At 40.4% G+C, this 23,224-nt stretch overlaps 1 long non-coding RNA gene across 7 annotated transcripts in view; it reads left to right on the top strand.

The window, feature by feature from the left end:
- The first annotated feature begins 210 nt into the window (after positions 1-210).
- The window catches only part of LOC105480769 (uncharacterized), a 36,012-nt gene continuing 12,998 nt past the window's right edge, over positions 211-23,224 (top strand). The window contains exons 1-4 of one of the 7 annotated variants that reach the window (XR_011613851.1): positions 211-392; positions 583-687; positions 783-974; positions 8,765-8,900. This is a non-coding gene — a long non-coding RNA (uncharacterized lncRNA). Of the gene's footprint in view, positions 393-470; positions 975-8,764; positions 8,901-23,224 lie in introns of those variants that run through there. The other 6 variants (XR_011613849.1, XR_011613847.1, XR_011613848.1 and 3 more) reach the window with 6 other exon arrangements.

Raw genomic sequence — 23,224 nt, 5'->3', positions numbered from 1 at the left:
GTGCTCTAGCCCCAGTCCTGCTTCAAGGGGCTTTTTCCCACCAGAGGCCTCTCCTCAGTGGCCTGAATGCTCGGCCAACTCCCATAAAGTTTGCCGATAACACAAAGCTGTCACTGACATTTGTGGCGCCAAGACTTGCGCACGCGGGTTGCACACATAGCCACTGTCTGCGCCACGTGCAATGACGCAGCCTGAGGCACGCCGCGCACGCCGCACGCGCACGCCGGCTTGGCTTGCCTGTAACGGGCTAGGCTTGGCTTTGTGCTCCTAGCTTGGCTTGGCGTTCGTAGCTTGGCTTGGCCTTAGTCGCTTTGCCTGGAGTTTCTTGCTTGGATTGGCATTTCCTCCCTCGCATTCCTTTGCTGGGCTTGACCTTTTCTTTGCTGGGTTTGGTATTCCCTTGACTGGGCTGGGTGTTTCCTTGGGGGTGGGGGGCTTGGTCTTTCCTGGGGTGGGCGTTGGGTCGCCCCGGGTGGGCTGGGCTTTCCCGGGCAGGTGTGGGTTTTCCCTGGGTGGGCTGGGTTGGGCTCCCCAGCTGGGGTTGGCAGGTTTTGGTTGGGATTGACCTTTCTCTTAGAGCAGATTGGAAACCCAGAATTTCCTGCTAGTTGTTGAAACTGGTTGGTAGACGCGATCTGCTCACTACTACCGGCCTCCCCTGGCTGTTAAAAGCAGGTGGTGGCTGAGGTTTGTTCAATGCCTGCTGCCTCCTCTATGAAGAAGCCCTTTGGTCTCAGGAGCAAGATGGGCAAGTGGTGCTGCCACTGCTTCCCCTGCTGCAGGAGGAGCGGCAAGAGCAACGTGGGTGCTTGGGAAGACTACGACGACAGCGCCTTCATGGAGCCCCGGTACCACGTCCGTCAAGAAGATATGGGCAAGCTCCACAGAGCTGCCTGATGGGGTAAAGTCCCCAGAAAGGATCTCATCTTCATGCTCAGGGGCACTGAAGTGAACAAGAGGGACAAGCAAAAGAGGTAACCGGGCCTGGGCTGGGAGGAGGCAGGACGTGGGGGGATGATGGAGACATACCCTCCTGGCGGGAGAGTGGGGAGACTGGCTTTCTCGCCTCCGCAGGCCCCACACTTCCCTGGGTGTGGAAACCTCAGAGAGGACAGGGCACAGGCCCTTTATGAACAGCAACACAAAAACAAAACTGTAGCTGAATTCCAATCCAATTACTATTTCTCTTATAGAACACCAATAGTCTGTTTTAAAGTGATTTAACTCGCAAAATTAAGTTGATGCAGCAGATAATTTTTAATGTACACATTTGAAAACAATGTTCTATACATTATAGAAAGGTGCATATTGAGAACTAAGTCCCATAATACATCAACTTATGGGCTAAATATTTTTCAAATAAAATCCAATATGGATTTTATATCGATGTACCCTTCGCAAATATGTTCTTTACTGAGGAACCGTAAAAGGAAACTGAAATGGGAAGTATGGTTCGTGTCCTTGAATAGGAAGATTCGTTTTTCTGAAGATGTGAGCAGCTTCTGTGTTTATCACTTTTATGTAAGCCAAATAAAAATAGCGAAGTTTTAGCGTTTTTAAAATGGACATGCTGTATTTTATTATTGTGATAAATTAATTTTTTTGCAACAGAATGGAAAAAGACTTGCTTTTCCAGATATCGAAATGTGCATGTGCTATTTCCACAAATTATTTACTAACAGCTGAAAAGACATCAATGAATAGAACAGAATAGGAAATCCAGAAATACCCAAATACATGTAAGAATTTATCACTTGATAATGGTGATGTTTCTTATTGGTAAAACAAGATGAATTATTCATCAATGCTGAATAATTCATGCTGTTTGGAGAAAACTAGCTAGATTTTTATGTCACAAAAATAAGTTCCTGGAGTATTGATTAAAAATTTTAAATATACAAAAGGAGAAAAGCACCAGAAGAAAACACAAATGTCTATTTATATATGCAAATATTTATTTATTTATTTATTTTTCTGAGACAGAGTCTCACTCTGTTGTCCAGGCTGGAGTGTAGAGGCACAATGTCGGCTCACTACAACCTCTGCCTCCCAGGTTCAAGCAATTCTCCAGCTCAGCCTACTGAGTAGCTGGGATTACAGGCGCCCACCACCATGCCTGGCTAATTTTTTTTTTTTAATTATACTTTAAGTTCTAGGGTACACATGCACAACGTGCAGGTTTGTTACATATGTATACATGTCATTTACATTAGGTATATCTCCTAATGCTATCCCTCCGCACCGTCCCCACAATAGGACCCGGTGAGTGATGTTCCCCTTCCTGTGTCCTAGTGATCTCGTTGTTCAATTCCCACCTATGAGTGAGAACATGCAATATTTGGTTTTCTGTTCTTGTGATAGTTTGCTGAGAATGATGGTTTCCAGCTGCATCTATGTCCCTACAAAGGACACGAACTCATCCTTTTTTATAGCTGCATAGTATTCCATGGTGTATATGTACCACATTTTCTTAATCCAGTCTGACACTGATGGACATTTGGGTTGATTCCAAGTCTTTGCTATTGTGAATAGTGCTGCAATAAACATACGTGTGCATGTGTCTTTATAGCAGCATGACTTGTAATCCTTTGGGTATATACCCAGTAATGGGATGGCTCGGTCAAATGGTATTTCTAGTTCTAGATCCTTGAGGAATTGCCACACTGTTTTCCACAATGGTTGAACTAGTTTATAGTCCCACCAACAGTGTAAAAGTGTTCCTATTTCTCCACATCCTCCCCAGCACCTGTTGTTTCCTGATTTTTTAATGATCACCATTCTAACTGGTGTGAGAAGGTACCTCATTGTGGTTTTGATTTGCATTTCTCTGATGGCAAGTGATGATGAGCATTTTTTCATATGTCTGTTGGCTGTATGAATGTCTTGTTTTGAGAAGTGTCTGTTCATATCCTTTGCCCACTTTTTGATGGGGTTGTTTGTTTTTTTCTTGTAAATTTGATTGAGTCCTTTATAGGTTCTGGATATTAGCCCTTTGTCAGATGAGTAGATTGCAAAAATTTTCTCCCATTCTGTAGGTTGCCTGTTCACTCTGATGGTAGTTTCTTTTGCTGTGCAGAAGCTCTTGAGTTTAATTAGATCCCATTTGTCAATTTTGGCTTTTGTTGCCGTTGCTTTTGGTGTTTTAGACATGAAGTCCTTGTCCATGCCTATGTCCTGAATGGTATTACCTAGGTTTTCTTCTAGGGTTTTTATGGTTTTAGGTCTAACATTTAAGTCTCTAATCCATCTTGAATTGATTTTTGTATAAGGAATAAGGAAAGGATCCAGTTTCAGCTTTCTACTTATGGCCAGCCAATTTTCCCAGCACCATTTATTAAATAGGGAATCCTTTTCCCATTTCTTGTTTTTGTCGGGTTTGTCAAAGATCAGATGGCTGTAGATGTGTGGTATTATTTCTGAGGACTCTGTTCTGTTCCATTGGTCTAGATCTCTGTTTTGGTACCGGTGCCAAAACATGGGACAATTTGATTTCTTCTTTTCCTAACTGAATACCCTTTGTTTCTTTCTCTTGCCTGATTGCCCTAGCCAGAACTTCCAACACTATGTTGAATAGGAGTGGTGAGAGAGGGAAGCCCTCTCTTGGGTCAGTTTTCAAAGGGAATGCTTCCAGTTTTTGCCCATTCACAATGATATTGGCCGTGGGTTTGTCATAAACAGCTCTTATGATTTTGAGATACATTCCATCAATACCGAATTTATTGAGACTTTTTAGCATGAAGGGCTGTTGAATTTTGTCAAAGGCCTTTTCTGCATCTATTGAGATAATCATGTGGTTTTTGTCTTTGGTTCTGTTTATATGCTGGATTATGTTTATTGATTTGCGTATGTTGAATCAGCCTTGCATCCCAGGGATGAAGCCCACTTGATCATGGTGGATAAGCTTTTTGATGTGCTGCTGGATTTGGTTTGCCAGTATTTTATTGAGGATTTTTGCATTGATGTTCATCAGGGATATTGGTCTAAAATTCTCTTTTTTTGTTGTATCTCTGTCAGGCTTTGGTATCAGGATGATGTTGGCTTCATAAAATGAGTTAGGAAGGATTCCTTCTTTTTCTATTGATTGGAATAGTTTCAGAAGGAATGGTACCAGTTCCTTCTTGTACCTCTGGTAGAATTCGGCTGTGAATCCATCTGGTCCTGGACTTTTTTTGGTTGGTAGGCTATTAATTATTGCCTCAATTTCAGAGCCTGCTATTGGTCTATTTAGGGATTCAACTTCTTCCTGGTTTAGTCTTGGGAGAGTGTAAGTGTCCAGGAAATTATCCATTTCTTCTAGTTTATTTGCATAGAGGTGTTTATAGTATTCTCTGATGGTAGTTTGTATTTCTGTGGGGTCGGTGGTGATATCCCCTTTATCATTTTTTATTGCGCCTATTTGATTCTTCTCTCTTCTTTATTAGTCTTGCTAGCAGTCTATCAATTTTGTTGATGTTTTCAAAAAAAAACGAGCTCCTGGATTCTTTGATATTTTGGAGGGTGTTTTGTGTCTTTATCTCCTTCAGTTCCACTCTGATCTTAGTTATTTCTTGCCTTCTGCTAGCTTTTGAATGTGTTTGCTTTTGCTTCTCTAGTTCTTTTAATTGTGATGTTAGAGTGTCAATTTTATATATTTCCTTCTTTCTCTTATGGACATTTAGTGCTATAAATTTCCCTCTACACACTGCTTTAAATGTGTCCCAGAGATTCTGGTATGTTGTAGCTTTGTTCTCATTGGTTTCAAAGAACATCTTTATTTTTGTCTTCGTTTGGTTATGTAGCCAGTAGTGAGTCAGGAGCAGGTTGTTCAGTTTCCATGTAGTTGAATGGTTTTGATTGAGTTTCTTAGTCCTGAGTTCTAGTTTGATTGCACTGTGGTCTGAGAGACAATTTGCTATAATTTCTGTTCTTGTACATTTGCTGAGGAGTGCTTTACTTCCAATTATGTGGTCAATTTTGGAATAAGTGTGATGTGGTGCTGAGAAGAATGTATATTCTGTTGATGTGGGGTGGAGAATTCCGTAGATGTCTATTAGGTCCGCTTGGTGCAGAGTTGAGTTCAATTCCTGGATATCCTTGTTAACTTTCTGTCTTGTTGACCTGTCTAATGTTGACAGTGGGGTGTTAAAGTCTTCCATTATTATTGTATGGGAGTCTAAATCTCTTTGTAAGTCTCTAAGGACTTGCTTTATGAATCTGGGTGCTCCTGTAGTGGGTGCATATTTATTTGGGATAGTTAGCTCTTCCTGATGAATTGATCCCTTACCATTATGTAATGGCCTTCTTTGTCTCTTTTGATCTTTGACGGTTTAAAGTCTGTTTTATCAGAGACTAGGATTGCAACCCCTGCTTTTTTTTTTTTGTTTTCCATTTGCTTAGTAGATCTTCCTCCATCCCTTTATTTTGAGCCTATGTGTGTCTCTGCATGTGAGATGGGTCTCCTGAATACAGCAAACTGATGGGCTTGACCCATTATCCAATTTGCCAGTCTGTGTCTTTTAATTGGACCATTTAGTCCATTTACATTTAAAGTTAATATTGTTATGTGTGAACTTGATCCTGTCATTATGATATTAGCTGGTTATTTTGCTCGCTAGTTGATGCAGTTTCTTCCTAGCATCGATGGATTTTACATTTTGACATGTTTTTGCAATGGCTGGTACCTGTTGTTCCTATACATGTTTAGTACTTCCTTTTGGATCTCTTGTAGGGCAGGCCTGGTGATGACAAAATCTCTAAGCATTTGCTTGTCTGTAAAGGATTTTATTTCTCCTTCGCTTATGAAACTTAGTTTGGCTGGGTATGAAATTCTGGGTTGAAAATTCTTTTCTTTAAGAATGTTGAATATTGGCCCCCACTCTCTTCTGGTTTTGAGAGTTTCTGCTGACAGATCTGCTGTTAGTCTGATGGGCTTCCCTTTGTGGGTAACCCGACCTTTCTCTCTGGCTGCCCTTAACCTTTTTTCCTTCATTTCAACTTTGGTGAATCTGACAATTATATGTCTTGGAGTTGCTCTTCTCGAGGAGTATCTTTGTGGCGTTCTCTGTATTTCCTGAATTTGAATGTTGGCCTGCCTTACTAGGTTGAGGAAGTTCTCCTGGATGATATCCTGAAGAGTATTTTCCAACTTGGTTCCATTTTCCCCCTCACTTTCAGGCACCCCAATCAGATGTAGATTTGGTCTTTTTACATAATCCCATACTTCTTGCAGGCTTTGTTCATTTCTTTTTCTTCTTTTTTCTTTAGATTTCTCTTCTCGCTTCATTTCATTCATTTGATCCTCAATCGCTGATACTCTTTCTTCCAGTTGATCGAGTCGGTTACTGAAGCTTGTGCATTTGTCACGTATTTCTCGTGTCATGGTTTTCATCTCTGTCAGTTCGTTTATGGCCCTCTCTGCATTAATTATTCTAGTTATCAATTCTTCCACTCTTTTTTCAAGATTTTTAGTTTCTTTGCCCTGGGTACGTAATTCCTCCTTTGGCTCTGAGAAGTTTGATAGACTGAAGCCTTCTTCTCTCATCTCGTCAAAGTCATTCTCCGTCCAGCTTTGACCCGTTGCTGGCGATGAGCTGCGTTCCTTTGCCGGGGGAGATGCGCTCTTATTTTTTGAATTTCCAGCTTTTCTGCCCTGCTTTTTCCCCATCTTTATGGTTTTATATGCCTCTGGTCTTTGATAATGGTGACATACTGATGGGGTTTTGGTGTGGGCGTCCTTCCTGTTTGTTAGTTTTCCTTCTAACAGTCAGGACCCTCAGCTGTAGGTCTGTTGGGGATTGCTTGAGGTCCTCTCCAGACCCTGTTTGCCTGGGTATCAGCAGCAGAGGCTGCAGAAGATAGAATATTACTGAACAGCAAGTGTACCTGTCTGATTCTTGCTTTGGAAGCTTCCTCTCAGGGGTGTACTCCACCGTGGGAGGTGTGGGGTGTCGGTCTGCCCCTAGTGGGGGGTGTCTCCCAGTTAGACTACTCAGGGGTCAGGGACCCACTTGAGCAGGCAGTCTGTCTGTTCTCAGATCTCAACCTCCGTGTTGGGAGATCCACTGCTCTCTTCAAAGCTGTCAGACAGAGTCGTTTGCATCTGCAGAGGTTTCTGCTGCTTTTTGTTGTTGTTGTTGTTATTGTTGTTGTTTAGCTGTTCCCTGTCTCCAGAGGTGGAGTCTACAGAGACAGGCAGGCCTCCTTGAGCTGCTGTGAGCTCCACCCAGTTCCAGCTTCCCAGCAGCTTTGTTTACCTATTTAAGCCTCAGCAATGGTGGGCGCCCCTCCCCCAGCCTCGCTGCTGCCTTGCCTAGATCGCAGACTGCTGTGCTAGCAATGAGGGAGGCTCTGTGGGCGTGGGACCCTCCCAGCCAGGTGTGGGATATAATCTCCTGGTGTGCCCGTTTGCTAAGACCCTTGGTAAAGTGCAGTATTGGGGTGGGAGTTACCCGATTTTCCAGGTGTTGTGTGTCTCAGTTCCCCTGGCTAGGAAAAGGGATTCCCTTCCCCCTTGTGCTTCCCAGGTGAGGCGATGCCTCGCACTGCTTCAGCTCTGGCTGGTCGGGCTGCAGCAGCTGACCAGCAGCACCGATTGTCCGGCACTCCCTAGTGAGATGAACCTGGTACCTCAGTTGAAAATGCAGAAATCACCTGTCTTCTGTGTCGCTCACACTGGGAGCTGGAGATTGGAGCTGTTCCTATTCAGCCATTTTTTTTTTTTTTTTTTTTTTTGAGATTATGGTATCACTGTGTTGCTCTGGCTGGTCTCAAATTCCTGGCCTCAAGTGATCTTTCTGCCACAGCCTCCTAAAGTGCTGGGATTACAGGGATGAGCCACCATGCCTAGCATAGAGTATTACATTATTTTCAAAGTCTTATTCTAAGAGCCATTTATTGACTTTGGCCTAAATAACTCAATGTAATATCTCTGATACCTTTTTTGACAAATTTTGGGGCATAATAATGAGAGAAGGGGGTTTGAAACTTTGTAATAAGAGTTAACTTAGAGCCATTTATGGAGGAACAAATGCAAATTATCAGAAAAATAAAAGAAAGATCAAGTGTAAAAGTTCTGTGGCAAAGATGATGATAGTAAAGAATATATGTTTGTGACTCATGGTGGCTTTTACTTTGTTCTTGAATTTCTGAGTAATTTAAGGGTTAACATTTAAAGAATCTATATTATAGATAACATTTTATTGCAAGTAAATGTATTTGAAAATTTGTTATTGGTTTTGTATGAGATTATCCTCATCCTCCTTCATTATCAAGATATATGATTTTATTATTGTAGTTTGATGATCTTACAGCAGAGCTGGAAGCTGTATCTTCAAAATATGTCTATTTGACTAAAAACAATCAAGTTATTCAACAGGAATTATTATCTATGAAAAAAGTACAATAGGAATGTAAAAAACTTGAGGAGGATAAAAATGTTGGAAGAAGAAATATTAAATCTTAAGAAACATGGGAAGTACACATTGGTGAAGAGACATTGGTGAAATACAAAAATATAAATCAGATCTAGAAGAAAGGGCAATGCAGGCAATAGAAAAATTAGTAGAAATCCCTTTACAGGTTAGTTTGTAAAATCAGGTAAGTTTATTTATAATGTGCTTTCATTTATTTCATTGCAAATTATATTTTGGAGATATATATATATATGTTGTGTTTCCTCTGCCTCTCTCATAGCAATTTGCCTTGTAGAGTTCTAGCAAAAAGGTGGCATCTGTTTTTACTTTCAAATATTTAAATTTCCATCATTATAACAAAATCGATTTTTCAGAGTAATGATTCTCACTGTGGAGTCATTTGATTATTGAGACCCATTGGCATAAGATTACATCCTCTGACTATAAAAATCCTGGAAGAAAACCTAGGAAATATTCTTCTGGACATTGCACTTGGCAATGAATTTATGGGTAAGTCCTCAAAAGCAATTGCAAGAAAAATGAAAATTGACAAATGTGTTTTAGTTAAACTAAAGAGCTTCTTCTGCACAGCATGAGAAACTATCAAGGGATTGAACAGACAGCCTACAGAATGGAAGAAATATTCACATACTATGCATACAGCAAAGGCCTATTATCCAGAATCCATAAGAGACTTAGACAAATCAACAAGCAAAAAATAAATAACTCCATTAAAAAATGGGCAAAGAACATGAACAGACAGTTTTCAAAAGAACACATATGTGGCCAACAAATATATTAACACATATATACCATCACTAATCATCAGAGAAATGCAAAACAAAATATCAGTGAAATCCCACCTCACACCAGTTAGAATGACTTCTGTTAAAAAGTAAAAATAATAAAAATATTTAAATATTTAATATTAAAATGTTATTTAGATTGAGATAATTTGTCATTATCATTAATTCTCAAAACATGGATATTTAAGAATAACCTTACTTCACATGTAATAACACAACAACTACCTTAAAAACTAAAAGCTGGGGCCTGGCACAGTGTCTCAAGTCTGTAATTCCAGCACTTTGAGAAGCTGAGGTGGGCCAATGATGATGTCAGGAGTTTGAGACAAGTCTGGCAAACATGGTGAATCCCTGTCTCTATTAAAAATACAAAAATTAGCTGGGCATGGTAGTGGGCACCTGTAATCTCACCTACTCAGGAGGCTGAGGCAAGAGAATCATTGGAACCTGGGAGGCAGAGGTTGCAGTGAGCTGAGATCATGCCATTGCACTCCAACTTGGGCAACAGGGTGAGACTCAAAAATAAATAAATAAATAAATACAATTAAATAAATAAAAACAAATAAAAGCTGGAAGTTCTATGAAAACATTAATGCACATACCATCTTTTTAAAATGTTCATGGTTTCTGTAGAGATTTCAATACCTATTCTAGCTTATTAAAGTAACCTATAATTTGTATTATACCAACTGTAGTATAAAAACCTTAAAATGTATATTTGTTTCCTCTCTCCTCTGTACTATTTATGTCATGCATTATAGTCTCAAATATTGTGAATTCCATAATATAAAGTTACTCTTTTTAAAACAAAATAGACAATTATCTTTAGAGCACTGTAAAATCATTGGGTGATATATCTTTATATCTTTTCTGGCACTCTTTATTTCTTTGTGTAGTTTCAACTTTCATCTGCTTCCATATTCCTTTTGCTTCAAGAAATCATTTTGACATTTATTTTAGTGCAGACCTGTTAACAAGGGACTCTTCCAGTGTTAATCTGAAAATGTCTTCATTTAATTGTTATTTTTGCTATATAGTTAATGAATATAAGATTGGGGGTTGACTTTTTTTCAGTTATTTAAAAATTTTGTATTTTAGTTAATTTCATATTACCAGAGAATTCTTGGATTCACTGGGGTATTTATTTGCTTGCTTCATTGGTTTATTTTGCTTTTCTCTTTCCTTCCTTCATGCTACCATTCAAATAATTTGTATTGACCCAGTATAAAATTTACTGCTTCTTTCTTTAACTCTGATGACCAGTCTGCTAATCAGCTTGCTGATGTAATTCTTCATCTCTGTTCTCATGCTTTCACTTATTTCTAGCTTTTGCCTTTTACTGTTCCCATCTCTGCTGAAATTCCTCATTTTTCCATTCACATCATGTTTTTTAAACTAGATCCTTTAACATTTTGATCATTATTGTTTTAAATTACTTGCATTTAGTTCCACCATCTGAATTACCTCTGAATTTGATTCTGTTGACTTTTCATCTTTTGAAAATATTGTAACTCATAACTCAAATTTCTAACTTGCTTTTATGTGTCTCTCAGTTTCTAAAAAATGCAAATCATCAGATGTAGAAAAACAGTAGATGAGACAATTATTTATGTCCAGATTGTTTTATATTTCTGTTTCATTTTGGTGTGTGTCATGTTATTAGTGTGTACAGGAACAAAGGTTGCTTCTTGCTGTGGTGTCTGAAACATTCAGTGAACCATGTAACTCAAATTTCTCCAGCAGTAGGCTGCTATATCATGTGCCTTGTGTGAGGCCTTAGGCTCTGGAGGGCATATGCCAATGTCCTGTTCCACAGTTAGCTTTTGGTAGTCCTTACCACCTGTGTCATAGATAGGGTCTCTCTCCACTTTCTTCTTCCTCTCTAACTATAGAACATCATTTTGTGTATGTGTATGTGTGTGACTAGGCAGAAAATTCAGGTTGAGGGCAGAGGGATGATTCATGTTATTTTTGAGCCAGTTTCATCATCGGACACTCAGAGAAGGGGTATTTTTAGCACTTCCTGACTCTTATTCTAGTGGAAGTCAAACTGTTACTTATCTGTGTTGTTTTTTGAGGAAGAAATAATACCTTGCCCTCCTCCCAGATCAGTGGTAGAAAACCTTTGGTTTATATCATTGCAAGTTTTCAGCCCCACAATAAGGACAAACTCTTATTTCTCCTTCCATAGGAACAATGCACCTTTGTCTGTGGTCACTGGATGGAGATTTTCCAACCCTTTACCACAGTAGCACAACTCTGCATTAGTGCAAAATCCTGGGCCCCAAAACAATCCCTGTTCCTTTCCTGATGGAGAAGTATTTTTCCTCCATCCCTCCCCCAGAAACAGTGAGCCTTTGCCTGGTCTCAGGTAGGGTGGGTTAGGGTGTGATAGGTTTCTTAACCTTCTCTGAAAGCTGATGTGTTTTGCTGCTTCTTGTCTCCCAGAAACAGTTGACTTTTGCATGGGTTCATGGACCCAGATGCTTTTTTGCCACAGCAAATTAAGGATTTTGAATCTTAGGAGAGAAGCAAATGTTCATGTAGTCAATTTTTTTCTTATTTATTTTTCGGTTTGTTTTCTTGTTTCAGTAATGATGAGTTGAATATGATCATTATTTTCCACTTAAGCCACTTGTAACTCTAATATTTTGTTTTTATTAGTCCCCCTTTGGCATTTCAGCACTAAATCAAATTCAGATAATCATCAGTTGTGTGAATAAAGTGTTTTTATTGAGAACAAAATGGTTGATATAAACACGGATTTGGATATTATCATATGTAGCACAATACATCGCTGGTTCAAAATGTAAAATCCTCTTTAGGCTGAACAAAGAATGGTTCTTGAAACTATTGTCCCTTTTTGACCAATAAAAAAAAAATCAATTTTTTAATCTCATGAATAGATTATTAAAATAATTACATACCTGATCTTCATTTTATGTTCTCTCTCTTCAAGATATTTCCTTAAAAGCTACTTTTAAAGATATTTCCTTAAAAGCTCTTTTGAATTACGTTAGACTCTGTATTTTCTCCACAAGATCATCAGGGTAAATCCTGCCTTTACATTTTTTATAAAAATTCTCTTTTTTTTTTCCCAAATCTTAGTTGAGCTGAAAGATTTCCACCAAATGTCTCCTATGCCACAAAGCCTTATTTCACGTATCTCCCCTGTCCTCCTTGCTCAAGCTCATTTAGGAATATTTTTATTAAAACATTCATGCAATACTGTTTTTTAAAAAGTCTGAACATAAAGTGTTTTCAGTTTGAACACAAAATAGTGCTGTAACTTGAAAACAAGTTTTAGAAATGAGTGTTTCTAGAAGAAGAATCAACAGTGTCATAAATATCATAATCCAATTTTCCTGTTTGTACTAAAATATTAGCAAATATTTATTGAGAAATGCTATCTGCCTGAAAGTATAATGCCTTTGATACACATTATATCATAAAAGCTAGGTACTATTCTTAGTAGTATCTTAAGAGTAAAAATACCGAGTCTTAGAGATGTTGCGCAATGTGCCCAAATAGCATAGCGAGAGTTGGAATTCTGAAATTCTGACTATCCTGTATGTATGATAGGAGAATCAATGCTTGTCAAATGTAACCGAAAAGTCGTGGTGGGGATTTGGAGGCCTCTGATTGGTAGGGTCAATACACTTAAGCAGATCATGTCACTACTTAGTTAAAACTATTTCATTAAAGCAAAATTCCACGTATTATTTCACAAATATTATTGGCACCAAAAACATTTTCCTTCCTTCCTTCCTTCCTTCCTTCCTTCCTTCCTTCCTTCCTTCCTTCCTTCCTTCCTTCTTGTACAGTGTAGTTATCTTAAAGATGAGTAGGGCCGGGGGTGGTGGCTCACACCTGTCATCCCAGGACTTTGGGAGGCCGAGGCAGGTGGATCACGAGGCCAGGAGTTCGAGACTAGCCTGGCCAAGATGGTGAAACCCCGTCTCTACTAAAAATATGAAAATTAGCTGGGCGCGGTGGAAGGAACTTGTAATCCCGGCTACTTGGGAGGCTGAAGCAGAAGAACCACTTGAACCCAGCAGGCAGAGGTTGCAGTGTGCTGATATCACGCCACTGCACTCTAACTTGGGCAACAGAGCAAGACTCCATCTCCAAAAAAATGAATTTAAAAAAATGAAGATGAGAGTGGACCAGCCTGGCCAACATGGCAAAACTCCATCCATCTCCACTAAAAATACAATTATCAGCCAGGTGTGGTAGCATGCACCTACGATCCCAGCCACTCAGGGAAGCCGAGGCACAAGAATCGCTAGAGCCTGGAAGATGGAGGTGGCAAGGTGAGACCCTGTCAAGAAAGAAAGAAAGAGAGAGAGAGAGAGAGAGAGACAGAAAAAGAGAAAGAGAAAGAGGAAAATGAAAAGGGAAAGGAAAGGAAGGAAGGAAGGAAGGACTGTAGATCTCAGAGTTGACAAATGGGTAGATCCACTATGAGCTGCACATGGGGTGGTGGCCAAGCTTGGATTGCAGTTTGCAGTTTTCTTTTTTTGTATTTTTATACGAAGTCTTGCTCTGTCGCCAGGCTGGAGTGCTGTGGTAGGATCGCGACTCACTGAAATCTCTGGCTCCCTGGTTCCAGCGATTCTTCTGCCTCAGCCTCCTGAGGAGCTGGGATTATAGGCACACCGAACCACGCCCAGCTAATTTTTGTATTTTTAGTAGAGACGGAGTTTCACTATGTTGGCCATGGTGGTCTTGATCTCCTGACCTCGTGATCCACCTGCCTCGGCCACCAAAAGTCCAGGGATTACTGGCATAAGCCATTGCGCCCAGCCAGATAGCAGTTTCCCTGCTAGGTTGGTGTAGCCTTGCCATTGTATCAAATTGACCCCATGGTCAGTAGCCCTTTCATTATCAATAAATGTGGAACATCTATGCATAGCACATTGCACACTGGTTTCTTTGGTTCTCTTTCTTTTTCCTTCCCTTCTCCTCCTTCTCCTCCCCTTTCCTTTCCTTTCCTTTCCTTTCCTTTCCTTTCCTTTCCTTTCCTTTCCTTTCCTTTCCTTTCCTTTCCTTTCCTTTCCTCCCCTTCCCCTTCCCCTTCCCCTTCCCCTTCCCCTTCCCTTTCCCCTTCCTTTCCCTCTCTGTCTCTCTCTTACACAGGATTGCCCATGTTAGAGTGGACAAGGCTGACTGCATCCTCGACTTTTCAGGCCTCAAGTGATCTTCTCCTTATCTCAGCCTCCAGAGTAGCTGAGAATACTGGCATGCACCACCATGCCCAGCTAATCTTATTATTATTGTTGTTATTATTATTTTGAGACAGAGTCTCACTCTGTCACCCAGGCTGGAGTGCCATGGTGCAATCTTGGCTCACAGCAACCTCCGCTTCCACCTCCCTGGTTCAAGCGACTGGCCTGTCCCAGCCTCCTGGGTTTTTGCCTCATTGGCTGTGGCTGGTCTCAAACTCCTTGCCTTAAGTTGATCCACGTGCCTTGGCCTCCCGGTGTGCTAGGATTACAGGCACGAGCCACTGCACCTGACTGAATTTTATTTATTCTATCTCATATATACCCAAGGAATATTTTTGGAAGTCAATGCTAGCATAATCCCCATTGTGCATATTTCACGGCTGGGGAGACCTGAAACACACAATGACTTTTTTATGATCACAGAAATGAAAAGAAAATGAATGTTCTAACCCAGCTCTGTTCCCTCAAACCTGGGGCCCTGCCTGTATTTAGATGTTTGCAGGGGGTAAGGGGCTTGTGTTTGCCTAATTGTGTACAGGTGAGGAGTTGACATGGGAGAGGAAGGTGAGTAATCAGCAGCGGTGTGGGCCTTTGCATAGATTTATGAAAGACTAGGGCTCAGGGGATGGAACCTTGAAGAATTAACACACTTCCCTTGTGAGAGAACCTGACAGAATTTAGAACTTTGAAAACCAGACACCCGCATTCTAGAGACAGCCCTATACCTATCTCCTTTCATGGGAGATGCTTAAGAGAGCACTTATGTTCTCATTATATGGTGACATTTCTAAGCTGCTGCCTTGGAAAGGCTCAAAGTGAGAACCTTTTTTTATAATGTAGACATTGGCTCCGTCCGCATCCTTAATGCCTCTGTCCATTTGTAAGACAGTGTACCCACATGTAACACAGTGTAGCCCAGGGCAAGTCTGTCCATGCCAGACCTCTCTTGTCATCTAAACTGGGCAACCCCACCTGTCCCACCATAACCGTGTGTTGCAGGAGGAGCAGGAAAGGAGGGGGCTCTCCCTGACAGGGGTAGGTTGTCAGGCGTTGCAATCCTGGTGGATCTGTCTGTCATGTTCACACCCAGGTCATGGCTGGTGGAATACAAATTTGAGTGTTGGGGGACCAAGTTTGTCTACTCAGATGTGAATCCAAAGGCCTTAAGCTGTCTTCTGGTTTCCTCACTGCCTGGGGGTCTATGCAGATGCTATGTGCCTGATCCGGGGAGCAGAATTTCTAATGGGAATGTCACCTTGTGGTGAAAATAAGGCAGACCATTAACTTTTTGTTGTTGTCTTGGCTTGGCTGCTGGGCACTCTCTTTACAGAGCTGCATTAAAACCTATGGGCAGCTATTTGATGGGTTAAACTCCTCCATCTCCTTGGAGAAGGGGCAGATTTACTACAGCACCAAGCATGGCCCAGAGCAAGCTATGGTGAGAGCAGACACATGGGCGTGTCTACAGACAGGGGCCTGATAAGACCAGGATGGCCCAGGACCCAGACTCAAATATGGACTCTCTCTCCACTCTGTCTTAGTGCTGTTTTCTATGAGTGACCCAAAGTTCTCACCCCCAGAAATCTAGCCTTCATTAGTACCAATGGCAAGTTGGTTAGGTGTAAAGTCCCTGTTGACATACTTGTGGAAATATCAGAGAAGGTGTTTGTGTTGTTTTTACTTTACACTAGGCTGAATTTATTCATGTTGCTACAGTTTGTATTGTTTTAACTATGTACCCCAGGTATCTTCTGTAGCAGGTGGCTTCACTGTACTGCCAGACCTTCTCCGAGACTTAAAAGCCATGACTATTACTACGGAGGCTTTTACACAAAAATAGGGAAGAGGTTACATGAAAAATGGGTTACATTGTTCCATGCGTTTGTCTGAAATGTGTCATCTCAGAGAACTCATCCCTGGAGTTCAGGGCAGAAGCTGTCCCTTCGCATGTCTTTGTGTCTTTGTAATGTTCTATAAAAGGAGGTCATTTCCCAGAGTGGTTTAGCCCTTCAATGCTGCTGGAGTCTGCCATGATAACCTTCTATTTTCATTTTGGCTGTAATGCAGAACACATTATCTGTGTGTCATGATTGGCTGGAACAGTTTGCTTGGATTCCATAACCCAGTACCACGGACTGAAGGTCTCAATGAAAACTGAGTGTCTCATAATTCTGGAGGCTAGAAATTCAACATCAAGCTATTGGCTGGAGTGATTTCTTTAATGCCTCTTTCTACTTGAGATGAGATGACCACCTTCTATTTCTGTTTTCACAGGCTCTTCCCTTGAGCCTCTCTGTGTCTTTACTCTCTTTACTCTTTTTTTTTTTTTTTTTTTTTTTTTTTGAGACGGAGTCTCGCTCTGTCGCCCAGGCTGGAGTACAGTGGCGCAATCTCGGCTCACTGCAAGCTCCGCCTCCCGGGTTCACGCCATTCTCCTGCCTCAGCCTCCCGAGTAGCTGGGACTACAGGCGCCCACCCCTGCGCCCAGCTAATTTTTTCTATTTTTAGTAGAGACGGGGTTTCACCATGGTCTCGATCTCCTGACCTTGTGATCCGCCCACCTCGGCCTCCCAAAGTGCTGGGATTACAGGCGTGAGCCACCACGCCCGGCCGTCTTTACTCTTTTTTAAAAGGACTCCAGTCATAGTAGATTGGGGTCCACTTTACTTAACTTACTTAATCATAGTCACCTCTTTAAGGACCATATGTCCAAACACTCACAATTTGAGGCCGATTACATTATATATGCCTTAGAATATCAACATATAAATTTGGGAGAAGAGACACAATTTTTTTTTTTTTTTAAAGCAAACTAACTTTATTTGAATAATCTAAACAGAGAACGAGAGTAGGTGAATGTGTAGCCAGAGGGAAAATATCCTATGTCAAGTTTCAAAACATAACAAGTGAAAATAAGTTTATTTCTAAAAGAAATTTCAGTGAAAGAAAAAGGATGTTTATTATGACATAACATATTGATTCCTAATGGTGGATCTATTAACTGTCTAATCTAGTCAAAATATTTAAGCTATATCTGCATATGTAAATAAGAACAAAATCTGTCCTCTAATTTTACCTAGTAAAATAATGGCAACTAAATTTACGTAGGTTTCATAGATATGCCAATCACATAAAATAAAAACAATCAGGAGAGAAGCATGTCAACATGTGTAATTTAATTCCAACAATGTGTAATTTAAACATTAGGCTTGGATAACAACTGGTAACAAATCCTACTCTGGCTTGGATAATAACTGATAGCAAATGCTAACTTAAAAGTTTTCATGAATTCAGTAGCTACCAGTACAACCTCTGTCATCCTTCTCACCTTCCCTTACTTAAATGGTAGCAAAATTTTCTTGAAATTAAAGAAAAAAACTGTTTGGGAAATGATTTTATTAAAGTAAACAGACTTGGATGCTTATTTAAAATGTATCTATATATATTTTAATATGCAAAAACAAATGTACAGATATCTACACAAGCAAAAACAATTTTCTTTACATTTTTAGTAAGCTTCAGCAATGAGGATATTTTACTTTGAACACAAACACATGAAACCTTCAAAAAAGTCCACATTTTCATAGGAAGCTACTTTACAAAGAAAACACATGTACTCCAGTTGAAAATACAAACACCCTGTCTGCTTTATGGTAAAAATCCCAGGAATCATATTTTCTCATTTTACTATGCAGAATCAGAGTTTGAAAAATAATAATCTTTCTCTTCTTCATCTAAAGATTCCATAGCCTTAGTGAAAAGTTTTCCAATACCAGAGTTTTCTCCTAAATCTGTGTTAAGTGGGGTTTTCCTTCTTGGTGTTGGAGTTGAGAAATCAGTTTCAACTAATTTTTTCTTGATGTTGCCACAGACAATACCACCATTACTTTTATGATATTTTTGCATAGGAAAAACATATTTATCACTATCATTCCTATTTATAGAAGCTAGCATGCCAGGACTGACATGCTGACATTGAGGAGTTTTTACCAACGGAAAGATAACTGATGATAGAGTTGTTAGATTTTTGTTTGTATTTGGCAGAATATCATCATCATCTTCACTGTCCTGTAAACTTGGCAACAGTATTCTTTGATGCTGTAAAGGTGTTGTACTGAAAAAATCATCATGGTCATCTTTTGGCAACTGTTCCAGAAATTCCCTCATCTGTTGCTTCCTTTTAAGAGTTCCCACTTTGGCAGTTATCTTAATAGTTTGTTTCTGATCAGCATCACCTCGCTTGCCATTTTGGCCTTTGGGATTGGCTGGCTTTTTCTTAGTGACATGTTTATGGGATCCTTTTCTTCTGGGATTTTCCATGTATTTCCTCTCATCAGTCCTCACCCGATTTGTCAAGTGAAGAAAGTGAAACAGAAAAAGAAATTAAAAGGAAAGCTGAAGTTAAGAAAACCAAAGCAGGAAACACCAAAGAAGCAGTGGTTCACCTGAGAAAGAGCACAAGAAACACAAGTAATATTCCAGTGATTTTGGAACCTGAAACTGAAGAAAGTGAAAATGAATTTTATATCAAACAAATGAAAGCTAGACCTTCCATCAAAGAAACTCTTCAGAAGTCTGGTGTTAGGGAAGAGTTTCCAATTACTGAGGCAGTAGGATCTGATAAGACAAATAGGCATTCCTTAGAATGTTTACCTGGTTTAATTCAGGATAAGGAATGGAATAAGAAGGAGTTACAGAAACTTTGTTGTACTTTTGCATCTCTTCCAAAGAGACACAATTTAGAACATAAGATGCATTAACCCCCTGTTGATGGTAGATTCCCAGGAAAGTGATTACTTGGTGAAAGGATATACGTATGTAAAATTTGTATAGCTACGGCCGGACGACTTTCCACAAGGTCTGTGGCAAGTACATTGCTATCAACAGTCCCTGAATTTAGTTGCTTCTCTGGACCCAGCCTTCCCTGGATGTTAACATTCTTTGAATTTTTTGACAATCTCATGTCTGTGGGTCAAATAAAAACACATTGTTCCTTCTATTTCCAGCTTTCCAACTGATATGTTTGAGTCACCTTTTAGATGTAATTTTAAATATGGATTTAGGTTTTCTGTTCCTCAAGTTATCTGTCTTGTCTGTCTTGTTCTGTTCACTGTCTCCAAAATGGAGAGGCAATAAGGCTTCTCCAGGTGCTTGCACTCAATGTCAGAAGCCACTGTGTTTCAGGTAATTTAGAGGGAACGTCATGCAGTACTCTCTGTGGAAGGTTCTTAGTTCTGACCCATGTGCTGTTCAGCAGCCATTTGAATTGCAAAGCCTGTGTGTTCTCATCTCTGCACTGAGGACTTTTTTGGAGAACTCAGTGGAAAATGCACTTCATACAGGCTATTAATACTGTTGGGTGCTGTTGCTTCACAGCTGACAAAATTTCATGAGGATTTCTTGTAGGTATCAGTGGTTAGATTATCACCCGCCCCATATAAAATTTTTTTAAAAGTCTAAAACTTTTTGTCAGGCACATGCATGTCCTCCACATTCACAAGAAGAAATGTTTGTGACTGGACGCGGTGGCTCACGCCTGCAATCCCAGCACTTTGGGAGGCCGAGACAGGCGGATCACCGGAGGTCGGGAGTTCGAGACCAGCCTGACCAACATGGGGAAACCCTGTTTCTACTAAAAATGCAAAATTAGTTGGGTGTGGTGGAGCATGCCTGTAATCCCAGCTACTTGGTAGGCTGAGGCAGGAGAATCCGTTGAACCCAGGAGGCAGAGGTTGCGGTGAGCTGAGATCACACCACTGCACTCCAGCCTGGGCAACAAGAGTGAAACTCCATCTCAAAAAAATAAATAAAATAAAAAGAAGGAAAAGAATAGTAGAATGTATGTTCCTACTTCTGGCTTTTGGGCCTTTCCTAAAGAGTGGTTTCTGTCTGCCGTGACACAGAATGCTCAAAGACAGGGTGGTATACTTCGAATGACAGTTTGGTTTGGCTGAGACCAAAGGTAATAAAAGAAAATGAATCTTGAAAAAAGCTTTGAGAGGCCGGGCGCGGTGGCTTAAGCCTGTAATCCCAGCACTTTGGGAGGCCAAGACGGGCGGATCACGAGGTCAGGAGATCGAGACCATCCTGGCGAACACGGTGAAACCCCGTCTCTACTAAAAAATACAAAAAACTAGCCGGGCGAGGTGGCAGGCGCCTGTAGTCCCAGCTACTCGGGAGGCTGAGGCAGGAGAATGGCATGAACCCGGGAGGTGGAGCTTGCAGTGAGCTGAGATCCGGCCACTGCACTCCAGCCTGGGCGACAGAGCGAGACTCCGTCTCAAAAAAAAAAAAAAAGAAAAGAAAAAAGCTTTGAGAGACCTTCAGAATTTCTTGGCCAACAAGTTTGTGTCAGACTCCCTCTGGACAAAGCCACTATGTAAAAGGTGTGACTGGTAATTTTTTTGAATGCCCAAGTTTAATGGACATATATAATGTAATATAATCAGCCAAAAATTACAATATATACAAAGTATTAGGGTATTATGGCCCAATAGGAAAAATAGGATAAATATCCAGAAATCTACCCTAAAGAAATGGAGATGTATAAATTACCTAAAAAATTTTAAAATAATTATCTAAATGGTACTCAGCAAAATGTGAGCACAGACAACTAAATAAAATCAGGAAAATGAGAACATACACAATAAGATAAAAAATAGTTAAAAGCAAATTATGGAGTTGAAGAATATAAAAAGAATGCCTGAGAAATGATCAAACAAGAAAAAAAACATAAAAATTAAAAAGTTCAACAAATTTTAACGAGGATAAACACAAAAAGATTCATAATGAGAAAAATTATAAGCAAAGTTTTGAAAGTCAGAGACTAGTAGATAATCTTGAAAGCCAAAAAAGAAAAGCTATGTTATTTATAAGGGTGCTTCTGTGAGATAATCAGTGAACCTAGCTGCAGGAATCTTGCCGGCCAGAAGGGACATGGGTAATACAGTCAATGTGCTGAAAGAACAAAAACTTTTTTTTTTTTTTTTTTTTTTTTTTTTGAGACGGAGTCTGGCTCTGTCGCCCGGGCTAGAGTGCAGTGGCCGGATCTCAGCTCACTGCAAGCTCCGCCCCCCGGGTTTACGCCATTCTCCTGCCTCAGCCTCCCGAGTAGCTGGGACTACAGGCGCCCGCCGCCTCGCCGGGCTAGTTTTTTGTATTTTTTAGTAGAGACGGGGTTTCACCGTGTTCGCCAGGATGGCCTCGATCTCCTGACCTAGTGATCCGCCCGTCTCGGCCTCCCAAAGTGCTGGGATTACAGGCTTGAGCCACCGCGCCCGGCCAAGAACAAAAACTTTTAAGCAATAATACTATATCCAGATAAACTGTTTGTCAAAATGAAGAAAAAGTAAAGTCCTTTCATGATGACCACATACTACAAAAGCATATCGCCATTAGGCCGGCATTAGAAGAAATGCTACAGAGAGTTTTTCTCATTAAAAATAAAGTGATGTTAAACAGCATTGCAAAATTACATGACAGTACATAACTCTCTAGAAAAGACATATACAGGCACAAAAATAAAATTCTGATGAATTCAAATGATGGTTCCTAAAACATATGTAATATGTTATATAATTTTTAAAAAGTGTAAAAATAGTCAAAAAAGTTTGTTAATGATATATAATATAAAAAGATATTAGTAACATCAATAACATGAAGGTGAGGCAGATGGAAAGAGGAAGAATGTTTGTATGCAACTAAAGTTGTTACTGGCCAGGCACGGTGGCTCATGCCTGAAATCCCAGCATTTTTGGAGGCTGAGGCAGGTAGATCACCTGAGGTCAGGAGTTTGAGACCAGCCTGGCCAACATGGTGAAACCCCATCTCTACTAAAAATACCAAAAAAAATTAGCTGGGCATGGTGACAGGCACCTGTAATCCCAGCTACTCGGGAAACTGAGGCAGTGGAATCACTTGAACCAGGGAGGCGGGGTTTGCAGTGAGCCGAGATCACTCCATTGCACTCCAGCCTGGGCGACAGAGCGAGACTCCGTCTCAAAAAAAAGAAAAAAAAGTTAAGTTGTTACCAATTTAAAATATATTGTCATCTTTAAGAGGTTTTATGGGCCAGGAGCAGTGGCTCACGCCTATAATCCCAGCACTTTGGGAGTCCGAGGCGGGTGAATCACGAGTTCAGGATTTCGAGACCAGCCTGGCCAATATGGTGAAACCCCACATCTCTACTCAAAATACAAAAAGTCTAGCCGGGCGTGGTGGTGGGCGCCCATAATCCCATCTCCTTGGGAGGCTGAGGAAGGAGAATCATTTGAACTCAGGAGGCACAAGTTGCAGTGAGCTGAGATCGTGCCACTGCACTCCAGCGTGGGCTACAGTATGAGACTCTGTCTCAAAAAAAAAAAAAAAAAAAAAGATTTTATGTAATCCCCATGGCAACCACAAAGAAAACATTTAGAGAGATACACACACACAAAAAAAATACATTAAAGCATGTCACTACAAAAATCAGCAAAAAGGAAGATTAAAAACAGTGGTAAAGGTGGTCACATAACTATAAAAATCAGAGAAAACAATGACAAAAGTAAGTTCTTCGCTTTCAAAAACCTATTTTAATATTTATGGACTTAATTTTTCAATCAAAACATGTAAATTGAATAGAGGGATTAATAAAACAAAGCCCAACTTCATCCTCTCCATAAGTGACTCGCTTTAGATCTAATATCAAAACTAGACTGAAAGTAGCAAGATGAAAATAGGCTTTTGGGGGCCGGGCATGGTGGCTCATGCCTGTAATCCCAACACTTTGGGAGGCTGAGGTGGGAGGATCACCTGAGGTCTG

Source organism: Macaca nemestrina, chromosome 15 (assembly GCF_043159975.1).
Source record: "Macaca nemestrina isolate mMacNem1 chromosome 15, mMacNem.hap1, whole genome shotgun sequence".
In the NCBI taxonomy this organism is placed as follows: Eukaryota; Metazoa; Chordata; class Mammalia; order Primates; family Cercopithecidae; genus Macaca; species Macaca nemestrina.
The sequence above is the reverse complement of the archived record's forward strand: the minus strand, read 5'-3'. Positions and strand labels throughout refer to the sequence as shown.